At 38.6% G+C, this 16,868-nt stretch overlaps 1 pseudogene; it reads left to right on the top strand.

Moving 5' to 3' along the window:
* The first annotated feature begins 241 nt into the window (after positions 1-241).
* Positions 242-936, top strand: LOC134477581 (golgin subfamily A member 7-like; annotated as a pseudogene).
* The last annotated feature ends 15,932 nt before the right edge of the window (positions 937-16,868 follow it).

The following is a 16,868-nucleotide window of genomic DNA, read 5'->3' as shown; positions in this document are numbered from 1 at the left end:
GTTCAATCCCTGGTACCAATAAAACGGAAAAAGACCAAAAAAAAAAAAAAAAGAAAGAAAGAAAGAAAAAAAGAAAAGACAGTAGTTATGTGGCTCAGTTATCCAGAGTCATAAAACCAAAACACAAAAAAGTGCACAAGATTTAACACACAAAGTACAAGTAACTTACACAGACACACAAAAACACCTGCATCATAAACATAACACAACCAGGAACATAAAAACCTAAATTCACACAGCTATGTCCAGGCCGAACCGGAATGGCGGCGCGTGGAGGATGAGGAGCCTCCCCAGTCGGTGGCTGGCAGCCTGCTGCAGCAGCATGGCCAGAACAGGAGTGAGCCCGCTTCAGGCAACAGGCAGGCTTGAACGTTGGCGGCTGAAGTCGAGGGTCCTGGCAGAGGATCTGACCCCCGCCGCCTCCCTCCCCGCACACGCAGTACAGCCAGTCCCACCCTACCCTACCGTGAGGGTGCAGCAGGTGCAGGTGCCCGGGAAAGGTGTTTACTCAGTGAGACCACACCTCTGGCGCACAGGGCCAGTTCCAGACCAAGTTCCCCTGGATCCAGAGAACCGGACTGATAGGCTGCAGCTTGAAGAAACTGTGAAAACTCCAGATAACCTTTATGAGAAGCAGGAAACTGGGGCGACGGGGGGGGGGGGGGGTCCCAGATTTCAAGGCTATTTAGCTTAACAGCAAATACCTTCTTACGCATGGAAATGAAAATCCGTGATAAGGTTCTGAAAAAAGGCTCCAAGTATATCCAAGAGCTATATGAGAAGCTGTATGCTCCCCAAGGCCTCCTGGTAACACCATTGAGAGAGGACTTCAAGTTAATGAAATTACCGTTTAGGAAGACAAAGGCCTCAGTTGTGGAAGATAAACCACCCATTTCAAGACCCCACCTCCTGCTGAGACCCTCCTCTATCTCTTGACTGCTCACAGAATGTTCCTACCTCCTCCTTTGGATCTGCTGCCAGAGCCATGGTACCACTTACTCTAAGGACTAACTTTGTAAAATTATATGCCTGGAGTAACCTCTAGTCACTTAGCAATCGCTTTATGTCTCCAAATTATGTAGGACTCTGTAACTTTCTGGTTAGTATCTGAGGAAACACAATGTACTATTTGGCTTTTTAAAGTCAGAGTCATTCAGTAAAATATGCAGTTAATCACCCAATGCAATTTTATTTCTTCCCTGTCATCAGTAGCACCTTATTCCTTGGGCCAGTTTCCCCGGATGGCTTTTGACTTTAACAAGTCCTGTCTTAGCCAGTGTTCATCCTGACTCACCAAGTAAATAAAGGGCTGTGTTTTGGATGGGGTTACCTGTGTCTGTGGTTTTGCTACTGTAGTACCCAGATTTCGAAGAACTATCCATTTTACTATGATTCAAATCCTAAGACTGCTTTCTTCTCTGCAGTTTCTCAAACTGAAGATCATTGAAGAAAATAATGCATAATGAGATTTGTCTCCTTACAGCAACTGTTGCTGACTAAACCAGTATTTAATGCAATTTCCAATTAATTTCTTTGGAGACTTATGTATTATAGGTGATCTGTGTTGCTTGTTCATTACACCAATAAGTAAGCACAACAAAGTGGATGCTGAAGCATCAAACACATAAATGTCTTTGCTGTGTCCCTGCATAAGCAAATGTAATACACATACTGGCACTCCAGCTTTGTTACAACTGTACCTTAGAGGGACAAATTTGATAGGAAAATTACTATATGTTGCTGATTTTTTCACCCTACTGGCAAACATAATGATTCATAAACTCCTCATATACAGTATTCAGTACACAAAAATCTTATGATCGGTTAAGTTTAAGTGACTTTTATGTTAAACTTTCAAGTCTGAGTCTGTATTTGTAGCTCTTTTATCTGCATATACCTAGTATTGGGTTTCTGATGCCCTTAATTCTTTGGGGATTTTGAGAGCACTGTATTTGAGAGAGAGTTAAGAAAAATATTAGGAAAAAATGAAGCAGTTAAAAGTTTTATTTTCAGAGGTATTATAGGTGCTAATACTGGATTAAATCTTTCAGATTTAATTTCTTTTATGTATCTGGTAGTTACTTGGTAAATTCCCATCAGTTTGTATAATATTTTATCTGTATAAAACTCCTTTACTACTTTATAGCCTATAATAATGCCCATTTGCCAACAGGTTTACCCGTTGCAATAACTTTCCTGAAACATTAACACATTATGAAAAGTTTTCTTTCAAAATAAATAAATAAATTCACATCAAACACACATGCTAAATAATAAAAACATAAGGTCAGATACATCACACAAAAATCATACAAAAGCATACAAATTACATGTACATGTCTTTCCAATCTAGCAATAAATACCATGCATGGAAACACACAAACACACACACACACACACACTCCTTCATTGCAGGGTGAGGTTCCCAACCCCCTGACTGCCCTGAACATAGGTCAGTCAGTGAGCTACTGGAGCCCTTTTCACTAAACGTTACTTACAAATAAAACAAACAAGCACACACACATACCACAAGTCTCAAACACACGTAATAATACACACATATCCTTGCTGACTGCCCTCTCTCACCCGAAGGGCACATGGCAGCTGCCCTCCTGGAGGAGGGAGTTGGGCCAAGCCGTGGGACCCTGCTCTGGCCTTGCCTGCAACCTTCTTTCGGCCTGGAGAGCACCAGCACTACTGCCACTGCCTGGAGGAGGGAGCAGCCCTGCTGAGGAGGTTTGAGGCCTATCTAGGCCATAGGGGGACCTTCTATCAGCCTGGGGAGCCTTGCCATCCAAGGAGCTGGATGGTTACACAACATCCAATCCCCAGGAGAGAATGAGATCCTTGCTCTAGGGGGTTGGGGGCCCACTGGGCTTGCAGCCATGCTAGATGGGGCTTAGCAGGATTTGAGATTGCCTGGACCACACCAGGTGGCCTTCTTTCCCTCAGGGGACCTTTGCTGCCAGAAGGGGGAGCTGTGTAGCTTGAGGAGGCTTTAAGTCTACCTGAGAGGAGCCTGGCAACCTTCTTTTAATTCGGGGGTGCTGCCCAAGGAGAGAGCTACGCTACTAGAGGAGTCCCAGGAGCCCAGAACATAGGAGACATGCAGAAACTTTTTAATAAGAGGTGATCGCAGTTATTGATTCCGGGAAGTATTTCCCATGCGGTTTGATTCCTGTTCATGAATTCTCTACCTAATCCTATGTCTTCAAGGTTTTTACCCAATTTGTCTTCCAATAGATTTAGGGTTTCTGTTTTAATAGTCAGAACTTTGTTCCATTTAGATTTTAATTTAGTACATGGTGATAGGTATGTGTCTAGTTTTAGTTTGCAGCATACAGAAACCACTTATTAAGGAGACTGTCATTCTTCCAGTGAACATGTTTGGCCCCTTTATCAAAGATAAGGTGGTTGAGTGTGTTGGTAGTTGTGGCTGTATCTTCTAATCTATTCCATTGATCTTCAGCTCTGTTTCGATTCCAGTATCATGTTGATTTTACTACAGTTGCTTTGTAGTATAACTTCAAGTCAGGGATTGTGATGCCTCCTGCCTTGCCTTTGCTGCTTAGAATTGCCTTTGCTATTGTAGGTCTCTTCTGGTTCCAGATGAATGTAAGGAGTGATTTCTCTAGATCTATGAGGTATGTTGATGGTATTTTTATTGGGGTTACACACTAATGCATTTCTTAAGTTAGAAAAGTTTTAGAACATGAGTTGCAAATTATTTGTCACCTAAAAACAGCTATCAACTACAGATAAAAACAGCAGTCAAAGGTAACAGTGAGAATGTATTTGCCTTGGGCAAGCAGAATAGTGGATTTCTCATATGAATAGAAGAATTTAATACCCACCTAAGTCTGGCAGAGGCCTTTCTTACCTGAAGAATATAAAGATCGGAGGCAGTGGAGGCAGTGCCTACATTTTCAGCAACAAAAACAGCAACATGGGCTTCAAAGAGCATGAAAATATCAACAAAACACAGCACCAGCAAAGTAAAGCTCCTGTGGTGACACCTAAGAAACAGGGACCCATTAATCACATGGCAAATAAGTCAAAATAATCATCTTGAAGCTCAGCAAGCTACAAAAGAATACCGATAGACAAGTAAACAAAATCAGGAAAGAAGCAAAGTTCATCAAGGAGAAACCATAGAAAGTTACCAAACAAAAATTGTGGAGCAAACAAAACACAGTGATTTCAACTGTTTAGGAGTTGAGAAAAATCCTTAGGAATGTTCCTGTTCATGTAATAAATATCTGTGCATTGTATGTGTTGGGTGTTCACCTTTGAATCTCACTTATAGTATGACGTTTGCTTGAACTTCTTGAATCTATAAATTCATCTTTACCATTAGATTTTTAAATTTATCAGTCATACTTTCCAAATATTCTTTATGTTTCAAAGTCTATTTCCTAGAAATACAACTACATCTACCTTAGACTATTAGTATTGATCAGAGGTCAATAAAACTCTGTTTATGCTTGTTCAATCTTCTTGTTATTATTCTCCTGTATGTTTCAATTTGAATAGTTTTATAGAACTGTTTCTAAATTGACCCTTTTTAGTCCATAGTTAAGTCCATCCAGTGTCTTTTCCCACTTAATATGCTGTATTATTCATTTCTGGAATGTTCATTTTCAGTTTCCATTTCTCTATTGGGTTTCTCCATTCGTGCACTTAGTGCAAATTGGTAATAGAGTTTTAGCATTTTTCTGTACTAATTCTACCCTCTGTGTGACCTCTACATCTTTTTTCCAATGATATTATTTTTCTCTTTCATTGTTTTATCTTGTTTTTATATGCATGTGAATGTGGTTTCCAGCCTTTTTGTGGTTGTGTTTATTTTTGTTCTTTTTATCTTGTCCTCTTTTTTCTTCCAGTGTTCTGCACTAGTTTTCCAAAGTTAGTGTGATTCCCTTTGTTCTCCAACCTTACTTCAAATTTCTTCCTCTTCTTTAACTTCTCTATTTTCTCCTTAATCCATTTCAAATTTTAACCTCTGAGGGCAAAATTGACATATTAATGATTTGCATAGTGCATATAATTTTTTGCTTTGTTTTGGATTTTGTTATATAGACACAAATCTAGTTCATATGGTTAAAAGTGGCAAATTAAGGTTAGCTCATTCTAGGCTGTGTTTGATATTATTGATACCACTATAGCAAAAAGTGACATAATTATTCTAAACAATTATTCTTCTTGCTAGTCCATGACTGAGATTTACTAAGGTCACATAAGATATTGTGGCACAGTGCAAAAGAACCAGAGACTGAGCTAAACAAGCAGCAACAAACTGAAGGGATAAGATCTTCCAAAAACTCAAAACCCAAAAACCAGCTACACTTTGAAAATAGGTCAGAAAAGTAGTCATTACCTAAGTGTCCTAAATACTACTAGCAGTAAAGCGACAGACAGAATGGATCAGGAGGCAAAATCCAACAATATGTTGCATACAAGAAACACACTTAATTTAAAATGAAATTCATAGAATGAAAGTCAAAGGGTGGGAAACAATGCTCCATGTGACAGGGACCCAGAAAAAAGCAGAGGTAGCTATTCCATTTGCAGACAAAGTGAATTTCAAGCCAAAACTGATTAAGAGAGATAAAGAAGGTGATAGCATCCTTATAAAGGGAAAAATCCAAGAAGAAGAGATAACAATCAGAAATATATGTGCAACAAATACCAGTGCACTCGACTGTATAAAACAACTAATAAGCATGAAAAATCAAAATTCTTAGGTCTCTGGTGTAGGAAGTTTCCTGCACAGCAAAATGTGCAGTTTGCATTTTGATACATTTGTTTGAGAGAAAAAAGCATGTGGCCGTATACAGACCTGTTGAACATAACCACATCTCAGGCTTTCATGTTTCCTACTCTTTTCATCCTCTATAGAGAGTAGAGGACCACGAGACGGGAGAACCAAAGAAGCACTTCTGCGTTCCTCCTCCTGAAGGTCCCCATCCAGCCAGAGCAGCTGGCTGTGTTATTCGCCCTGTTCCTGGTCATATCCTGGGAAACCTGCACACCATCCTGCTCATCAGGCTGGACTCCTGCCTCCAAACCCCGAGGTACTTCTTCCTCAGCCACTTGACCTTTACAGATGTCTCTTTCTGATGTGTCGCTGTTCCAGAGATGCGTGGGAACATGCAAGCTCAGTATTGGTTCATTCTGTATGAGGGGTGCATTTCTCAGATGTATTTTTTTTCTTATTTTTTGTATGTATTGACAATTTCTTCCTTGCAGTTGTGGCATATGACAGGTATTTTCCATCAACACTCCACTCCACCACGATCATAATGGAGGGGCTATGTGTTTTGTTGATGGCTGGGTCCTGGTTTTTCTCTTTTGTCCATGCCCACTCTCCTTCTATCCCACCTCTCCTTTTGTGCCAGTATCATCCCTCATTCCTTCTGTGAATTCAATGAGCTCCTGAAGCTGAACTTCTAGGTACTTTCCTCAATGAGCTAGTTGTATCCGCTGAGTGGGGAGTGTTGTATTCTCCTGCCACTGAGTATGCTATTTTGGACTCTTATGTCTGCTTTGGGGCAACCATTCTAAGGGTCCCCTCCACTAAGAAAATCTGTAAAGTTCTGTCCACCATGGGTTTCACCTATTCTTAGTACTGCTATGCTATAGGACTCTTAAAATTATTTATTTCTCTCTTTCCACAAACAATTCCAAAGTCAAGAATATAATTATTTCAGTTAGATATACAGTGGTGATGCTCATGTTAAACCCCTGGTTCTGAGGATACTTAACAGAAGAAGGCTTATTTTGCCACATGAGTTATTTACTGATATTTTAAAATTCTCCCCATGATGTTTAAAGAATTCTTTCTTGAAAAATCAGGAATGCAAGGATAGTTTAACATATGCAAATCAATAAAGGTAATATACCATATTAACAGAGCCAAAGGCAAAACTCACATGATCATCTCAATAGATGCAGAAAAAGCTTCTGAGAAAATCCAACACTCATTCATGGTAAAAACCCTAGAGAACATTGAAACAGATGGTCTTTACCTCAATCTAATAAAAGCCATCTATGACAAACCAACAACCAACATCACACCAAATGGCCAAAAACTGAAAGATTTCCATCTAAAATCAAGAACAAGAACAAGACAAGATTATCCACTATCACCATTCCTATTCACTATATTTCTGGGAACATTAGCCAGAGCAATTAGAGAAGAGTGAGAAATAAAAAAGAATAAAGATAGGCAAGGAAGAAGTAAAATTATCATTATAGGTAGATAACATGATATTCTGTATAGAAGATCCCAAAAACTCTACCAAAAGACTTCTAGACTTATTAAGCAAATTCAGCAACATAGTTGCATATGAAATCAATACTCAAAAATCAAAAAGCATTCCTGTACACAAAAAACAAACTCACTGAGAGGGAAATTAGGAAAACCACACTCTTCACAATAACATAAAAAATAAGTACTTAGGGATCAGTCTAAAAAGGAAGTAAAAGATTCATACATTGAAAATTACAGTACTCTGTAAAAAAAATTGAAGAGGAACTCAGAAAATAGAAAAATATTCCTTGCTGATCGATAGGAAGAACCAACATTGTGAAAATGGCCATACTCCCAAAACTGTTACACAGATTTAATGCAATTCTGATCAAAATACCATTAGCATATCTCACAAATCTAGAAAAAAACATTCCCAAAATTCATACAGAACCATAAGAGACCTAGAATAGCAAAGGTAATCCTGGGCAACAAAGACAAGGCAGGAGGCATCACAATCCAAGACTTGAAATTATACTACAAGACTACTAAAATAAAACTAGCATGGTGCTGACAAAAAAAAAAAAAAAAAACAGGCCTGAGTATCAGTGGAACAGAACAGAAAATCCAGACACAACTACAAACATACTCAGCTACCTTATTTTTGACAAAGGGGCCAAATATCTTCATGGAAGAAAGATAGCCTCTTTAGCTAGTGGTGTTGGAAAAACTGGCTTTTCACACTTAAGTGAGCCACTCCCGTCCAGGAGAGAGCTGTGTTCCTGGAGAGGGTGCCTGCTTGGATGCCTTTTCAGGAGGGGGCCAGCTGAACCCCAGACTCAGCAGCTGTGGGCGCTGAGTGATTTGTTAGGGATTAAAGGTTGATACCTGGTTGGCCTAGCACCCAGTTCTTCGGTACTAGACTATGGTATTGTTTTTGACTTCCAGGGACTCTCGGGACTCTCAGTGTTGAAATTCCATAGCAACATGACCGTGGAAGACACCCAGGGTGAGGGAGCTGCGGACAGGCTGGTGAGGGACATCCAGAGCGCTGCTGGCTGAAGACTCAGGCCCCAGTTCCACAGCTGGAGGCCAGGATCAACCTGAACATCTGTGGAGCTAAAGACAACCAGAATGGACACCCCGTCCCAACCCTTCTGCAGGCTTCCTGGATTATCCCGCACCCTGCCCTAATCCACTGCAGACTTCCCAGGGTTACCAGCACAGATCTGGGCTCTGACTTGAGCACTACCACAAAAATGTAGACACCAAAAGATAATCACAGGCTTAAAATAGCAGAGGGCGCTCCTTTTTACTTTCTTTTCCTTTTGAGGGTGTCACAGAGAAGTGGTTCTAGATTGTCTCTTTTTGCTTTTTCATGGAAGTGAAAATTGGTTTTTGTTTTGTTTTGTTCTTGTTTTTGTTTTATCCTTCTTTCTTTCCTATCTTTTTTATAAGTTTGCCAAAGTTTGAGTGATATTCCTTTGCTCTTCAGCCTTGTTTCTAATCCCTGTTATTTTCCTGTTAAGTGGAATTTGACTGAATATAATTTTCTTCTTGGTTTTAGATTTTGTTATATAACTATACAGCGTATACCTAGAGTAAAAGGTGGCAAATTCACAGTTATCACAGTTTGCCATTTTCTGGGCTGTGCTGGATGCCATTGTTATCACTGGTCATACTGCTTTAGCCAAGGTAACACCATTGTTGTTTACCCTGTATGCCAATACCGAAATTGCCTGGAAATCAAAAACAATACCATAGTCTAGTACCGAAAACTGGGTGCTAGGCCAACCAGGTATCAACCTTTAATCCCTAACAAATCAAAGAGGCAGGATCTTGGGACAGACTCACAAACCAAAAGCCAGCTATGCATTGAAGACATCTCTGAAAAGTAATCATTTCCTAAAGAGGTCTTGATATTAGTAACAGAGCTATCTACCATAAGCAATTTATAAACGTCAAAGCAGAAAGCAAATTTTAAAAATAGAAAATGAGAAAACACAGAAGCAAAATGCAACCCCAGACTCCCAATTTGCCCAAAGCAAATCCAGGAGACTTTGAGGTGGAATAAATCAAAGGAAATGCTAAAGAGACTAATTTACCTTGAAAGAAGAAAATGATGATTAGTAACATTAGAAACATGACATTGGTAATAAGTACATAGTAAAATTCAGATTTTTCAAACACAGTAAACACAATAGGTAAATCAGCTATATTTTTAGTAAAAAAAAAAGTTTTTAACTCCAGCCTCACTCCCTGCCTCTACAGAAATCCAACTAGCAACTATCCACAGACAGGAATAACGCCTTGAATATCCCAGAATGTGAAAGTGAGTCTTTTGGACCACAAACCAGGAGAGTTGTGATAAAACAATAATAGGAATGGCTCTCTTTATGCTGCCCAAACCAGTAAAGTAGCATAAATGGAAAATTCTCAGCACTCATGATTTCTACGCTTGCAAAAGGGAGCTGACAGCAGCCATTCAGCTTCCCCATCATTGTGGGGCCCTTCACTGGGGGCCCACTCTCTTCCATCTGATGACAAATTCAGGAGTCAGAAGAATGGGGTAGGGATCTCAGCAAAAAAGCATATGGATCTCTGAGGTTGCTCTGTATTCTAGTCAAAGGAAGCTGCAGTCTGCCAGAAATTGTCCAACAGCATCACACTGAAGGAAGCACAGTCCATGAGTTTCCAGGCTTGAATCCCTGGCTGGCTTTCCTGCACTTTCCAGATGTTATTCCATCTTGTCTGGCTGAATCTAACCAGCTGCAAAGTCAGGACACCAGGCCAAGTGGTGCTGCTCATAGCAGTCCTGAGCCCAGCGCTCCCTCTAGAGGAAAAGTAGTGAACTCCAAATAAACTTTGAAGTTTGACTGTGCTAATACAGTTCCTTATAACAATGAATTATGGTAATACTAAATGTTAACAGAGTACACCAGGCATGGTGGTGCACACCTGTAATCTCAGCACTCTGAGAAGCAGAAGAAGCACAAGTTCAAGTCCATCTGGAGTTGCTTAACAATTTAGGGAGACCTTGTTTCAAAAGCTAAAAATATTCAGAACTGGAACTGTAGCTCAGTGCACAGGCTTTGGGTTCAACCCCCAGTAGTTACTCTGGGGAGTAGGAGAAACGTAAGGGGTATCTGGTAAATTCATACGACATGCTTATCAGTTTTCTGTGAATCTGAGACTATTCTAGATTAAAAGTTTATTGAAAACAAGAAAACTCCAGAATGCTATCTATAAAAATTGGTAAGTCAATTCTAAAATTTAAGTGAAAGTGAAAAATACCTAGAATAATGAAGAATACTTTGAAAGAAATCACAAAATTGGAGTATGTATACTACTAGATTTCAAGACTATTGCAAAACAAAAGGAATAAAACAAAGTGATAGTTGTATATGAATCAGTAAATAGATCAATGGAACCTGAAAGAAGCCAGAATTAGAACCACATACATGCAGTCACTTGAATTTTAGCAAAGGTGCCTATGTAATTTCATGGGGAAAGGAAAGCATTTTCAATATATCATCCTGGAGCAACTGGGTGTGTGCACAGAAGACTAATAAATCCCCATCTCTACCAAACGCCATCCAAAGTGGCTCACAGACATAAATGTTAGGGTATTAAGGCTGAGCATAAAATTTCTCAAACTGGCAGGAACCTGCTTGGGCCTTGCTGACCACCTTCTCTCCTCCCCAGAGGGCATGCCGCAGCTGCCCCGCCTGGAGGAGGGAGCTGAGCACAGCCGCAGGAACCTGCTCCAGCCTGGTGTGTGACCTTCTTTCGGCCTGGAGAGCACCAGCACTACTGCCACCACATGGAGGAGGGAGCAGCACTGTGGAGGAGGTTTGAAGCCTACCTTAGCCATACAGGTGACCTTCTATCAGCGCAGGGAGCTATGCCACCCAACGAGGTGGATGATTACACAACATCCAATTCCTGGGAGAGTATAAGATCCTTGCTGTAGGTGATTGGGGGCCCACTGGGCTTACAGCCACTTTAGATTGGGCTTAGCGAGATTGGGCCTGCCTGGACCACACCTGGTGGCATTCTTTGCATCAGGGGAGCTATGTTCCCAGGGGGCAGAGCTGTACTGCTTGAGGAGGCTTTAGGCCTACCTGAGAGGAGGCTGATAACCTTCTTTTAATCCAGGGGCCTCGCTGCCCAAAGAGGGACATACACTACCAGAGGAGTCCCAGGAGCCCAGGACATAGCAGACAATTTGCAAAAAGCCGAGGGGAGGTTTTGGAACAACACTTGAAACACAGAAATACAGGAAAATGACAAAACAAAAGACCAAAATGCAATCTCAAACATCCAGCCCATCCTAAGAAATCTTAGGAGCTATGCACATAGAAGAAAATATGTGTGATACACTTGAAATATCAGACATAATAGTAACTGAAATAAAGAAGCAAATTCAGGAACCTTTAAAGGAATTCAAACTAAAAATAATCTCCCAGGTAAAAGAAGAAATGATAAAAGAAATGAAAGATGCTGAACACATCTAAAGAAGACACAGTTAAAAAATTAGAGGAATTAAACAAGAAGAAAGAATCCCTGGATGAGCACTATAAGAAACAAACAGAATACATGAAGCAGATGCAGAGAGATATACAGGAAATCAAAAATTCCATTGAAAGTTGTAAAAATCGCCTCAATGAAAGTGAAGATAGAATTTCAGACCTCAAAGACAAGATTGAAGCTAGTGAACAGGAAAGGAAAGATCTTTTAAAAGTAGCAAGGAATCAGGAAATAACAATTCAACAGCTGCAAGATGATGCAAAGAAGAACAACATAAGATTGACAGGGATAAATGAAAAAGAAGGGGATGACATAAAGGATGTCAAGAGGATATTTAGAGAAGTAATAGCTGAAAATTTCCCAAACATGAGAATGGAAACTGACATCAGGATCAGTGAAATATATAGAACTCCAAATAGTCATAACCAAAATAAAACTGTATCCACACATACAATAATCACCATCCCAGAAATACAACAAAAGAATAGAATATTAAAAGCTGTCTGAGAGAAAAGGCAGATCACCTATAAAGGAAAACCTATCAGAATTACATCAGACTTCTCAGTGCAAACAATAAAGTTAAAAAGAGCATGGAATGAAGAATTTCAGCTCCTAAATGAAAATGATGTCCAATCTAGACTGATGTACCCTGCAAAACTGTGCTTCAAAATCAATCAAAGACAATGAGATACTTCCATGACAAAGAACAGCTGAAGAATGCCATGATCACCAAGCCAACCCTGCAAAGACTACTGAAAGACAGTTTAGATACACTTAGGAAAAAACCACTAAGCAAAGCAGACAACTAAATAGAACAGAAAGATAAAGATGCAACAGCAGAATGATAACATGTCAACAATAAACCAACATATAACAGTTGTAACCATTAATGTAAATGGTCTCAACGCACCAATTAAAAGAAACAGACTGGCAGAATGGATCAAGAAACAACATCCAACCTTATGCTGTTTACAAGAAACCCATCTAACCCAAAAGGATACTCACATACTGAAAGTCAAAGGATGGAAAACAATGTTTTATGCAACAGAAACCCTCCCTCTCCCCTCCAAAAAAGCAGGAGTAGGTTTCTGTTTGCAGGCAATGTGAACTTTAAACCAATAATGATCAGAAGTGATAAAGAAGGTCACTACATACTGATTAGGGGAACACTTCAAGAGGAAGAGATAACTATCTTAAATATATATGCACCAAATTCCAGAGCACCCAGTTATTTAAAACAAATATTAACACAAAGGAAAAACCAAATTAGCAGTAACACAAATACAACTGGAGGCCTTAACACATCATTGACACTCAGGGACAGATCAACCAGATAGAAAATCAGCAAAGAAATAACAGACTGAATCACGCCTGTGAACAAATGGACTTGATACACATATACAGAGTGTTCCATCCAACAACATGAGAATACACATTCCTCTCAGCAGTACATGAGTCATTCTCTAAAACAGACCATATATTAGCTCACAGAACATATTTAAATAAATGCAAAAGAGTTGAAATTATCCCTTGCATGTTATTGGATCATAGCGCCATGAAATAAGAAATTAGTGATAAAAGATACTGCAAAAATCCCAGAAACACGTGGAAACTGAATAACACACTCTTGAATAAACAGTGTGTCATAGGGGAAATTAAAGAAAAAATTAAACAGTACCTACAAAGCAAACGAAAATACAAACACAACTTATCAGAATCTGTGGGATACAATGAAAGCTGTCCTCAGAGGAAAGTTTTTTCCACTGAGTTCCCACATCAGTAAAAACAGAATGAATACAAATAAATAACCTGATGCTACACTTCAAACATCTAGAAAAAGAAGAGCAAATCAAGCCCAAAGCCAAAAGAAGAGAGGAAATTATAAAAATCACAGCAGAAATTAATGCAATAGAGACTAAGAAAATAATCCAAAGAATCAATGAATCAAAGAGTTGATTCTTTCAAACAATAAATAAAATTGATAAGCCCCTAGCCAACCTTATTAAAAAAGGGAAGAAAAAGCTCCAATTCATGCAATAAGGAATGAAAAAGGCGAATTCACTACAGACTCTGTAGAAATACAGAAGATCATTAACACCTATTTTGAAAACCTCTACTCTCATAGGTTTCATAACACAGAAGAAATAAACAGATTCCTAGAAACATATAAAGTACCAAAGCTAGGTCAAGAAGATGTAAAACTGCTGAATAACCCAATCTCTATTAATGTAATTGAAAATGTAATTAAGTCCTTACCTACAAAGAAGAGCCCAGGCCCACATGGATTCACTGCAGAATTCTACAAGAAGTACAAAGAAGACTTAATAGTGACACTCCTCAAACTCTTCAATGAAATTGAAAGGGCAGCAATCCTTCCTAAGACATTCCTGGAATCAAATATTACTCTAATACCAAAACCTGAGAAAGACCCAACTAAAAAAGAGAACTACAGACCAATCTCCCTAATGAACACAGATGCAAAAATCCTCAATAAAATATTGGCAAATAGAATGCAGCAAATCATCAAGAAGATTATACACTAGGACCAACTGGAATTCATCCCAGGCATGCAGGGATGGTTCAACATACGTAAATCAATAAATGTAATCCACCATATCCATAATCAAAACTAAGAATCACGTGATCATTTCTATAGATGCAAAAAAAAGATTTTGATAAGGTTCAACATTCATTTATGATAAGAACCTTACAGAAAATTGGAATACATGGTCTTTACCTCAGTATAATAAAGGCCATCTATTACAAACCAACAGCCACTATCAATACTAAATGGCCAAAAATTGAAGGCCTTTACTTTAAAATCAGGCACAAGACAAGGATGTCCTTTTCACCACTCCTATTTAATATAGTACTGGAAATACTAGCCAAAGCAATTAGACAACAGAGAGAAATAAAAGGGGTAAAAATAGGAAAAGAAGAAGTTAAATTATCATTATTTGCAGAGGACATGATACTCTACATAAAAGATGCCCAAAACTCCACTGAAAGACTCTTAGATATAATAAATAAATTCAGCAATGTAGCAGGATACAAAATCAATACTCAAAAATCCATAGCATTCCTATACACTAACAACAAGATCACAGAGACAGAAATAATAGAAGCCACACCTTTCACACTAGCACAAAAAAATGAAATATTTAGAAATTACTCTCATGAAAGAAGTAAAGATCTTTACAAGAAGAATTTTAATACACTGAAAAAAGAAATTGAAGATGATCTCAGAAAGTGAAAAGACATCCCTTGCTCATGGATAGGAAGAATAAATATTGTGAAAATGGCCATTCTCCCAAAACTGTTATAAAGATTCAATAAAATCCCAATAAAAATACCATCAACCTACCTCATAGATCTAGCGAAATCACTCCTAAAATTCATCTGGAGTGAGCAGAGACCTAGAATAGCAAAGGCAATTCTAAGCAGCAAAGGCAAGGCAGGAGGCATCACAATCCCTGACGTGAAGTTATACTACAAAGCAACTGTGGTAAAAATCAATATGGTACTGGAATAAAAACAGAGCTGAAGATCAATGGAATAGATTAGAAGATACAACCACAACTAGAAACACACTCAACCACCTTATCTTTGATAAAGAGGCCAAACATGTTCACTGGAAGAATGATAGTCTCATTAATAAATGGTGTTGGAAAAACTAGCTCTCCATATGCTGTAAATTAAAACTAGACCCATGCCTATCACCATGTACTAAATTAAAATCTAAATGGAACAAAGATCTGAATATTAAAACAGAAACACTAAATCTATTGGAAGACAAATTGGTAAAAACCTTGAAGACATAGGGATAGGTAGAGAATTCATGAACAGGACTCAAACCGCATGGGAAATACTTCCCAGAATCACTAACTGGGATCACATCTTATTAAAAGTTTCTGCATGTCAAAAGAAATCTCCAGCATAGTGAAAAGAAAACCCACAAACTGGGAAAAAATCTTAGTGAACTGTCCCTCAGACAAAGGACTTCTGTCTAGACTATATAAAGAATTTTTTAAAAATCAGACCCCCGAAATTCAAAGACCCAGTCCAAAAATGGGCATCTGAGATGAATACACAATTCTCAGAGGAAGAAATACAAATGGCAAATAAATACATGAAAAAATGTTTATCATCATTAGTCATTAGAGAAATGCAAATTAAAACAACACTGAGATTCCATCTCACTCCTGAAAGAATGGCCAGAATCAAGAAAACTACCAACAACAAATGCTGGAGAGGCTGTGGGGAAAAAGAAACTCTCCTGCACTGTTGGTGGGAGTGTAGACTGGTACAACCATTGTGGAGGTCAGTCTGGAGATTTCTCAAAAAGCTGGGACTGGAAGTCCCATTCGACCCAGCTATTCCACTTCTGGGCATATTCCCTGAAGAACTGAAAACATCATACCACTGTGATATATGTGTACCCATGTTTATAGCAGCACAATTTGTAATTGCCAGATCTTGAAAACTACCTAAGTGTCCATCAGCTGAGGAATGTATAAAAAAGTTGTGGCATTTTTATACAGTGGAGTACTACTCAGTTATAAAGAATGCTCACATTGAAATATTTATAAATAAATGGACACAGCTCGAGACTATACTCATAAGTGAAATAAATCAAATTCACATGTATAAATACTGAATAGTTTCCCTAGTATACGTAATCATAACAATACATAAAAGCATGTGGTAATCATGATTCCCCATTATATTGCTTTGAAGCCTTATAATGTTTTCATTCATTAATTGGAATGGTTTTATTCTGGGCTGTTTGATTTTATTGTCTGTAATGGTATGAACAGCTATTTTGAAGAAAACAAGATATCATAATAGCTAGTGCTGATTTACTATCATCTTGTTTTGAAGTCCCATCAAGCTTTTGTTCTTCTATATCCATTGGTCTTAACATGTTATATGTTATTGGATTTTATTATATGTAATAGTATAAACAAAAACTTTTATAGACAAGGAGATAATATAGAAACCCGTGTTCGTTTTCTGTCAGGTCATTCTAAATACCCTGTAATACTGTCTTTCTCTTGAATGTTTTTACATTGTCCTGATATGTTTGATG

Source organism: Cavia porcellus, unplaced genomic scaffold (genome assembly GCF_034190915.1).
Source record: "Cavia porcellus strain 051 isolate PalLab524CR breed Dunkin Hartley unplaced genomic scaffold, mCavPor4.1 scaffold_1, whole genome shotgun sequence".
Lineage (NCBI taxonomy): Eukaryota > Metazoa > Chordata > Mammalia > Rodentia > Caviidae > Cavia > Cavia porcellus.
Note: the sequence above shows the minus strand (reverse complement) of the source record. Positions and strands in the feature narration are given on the sequence as shown.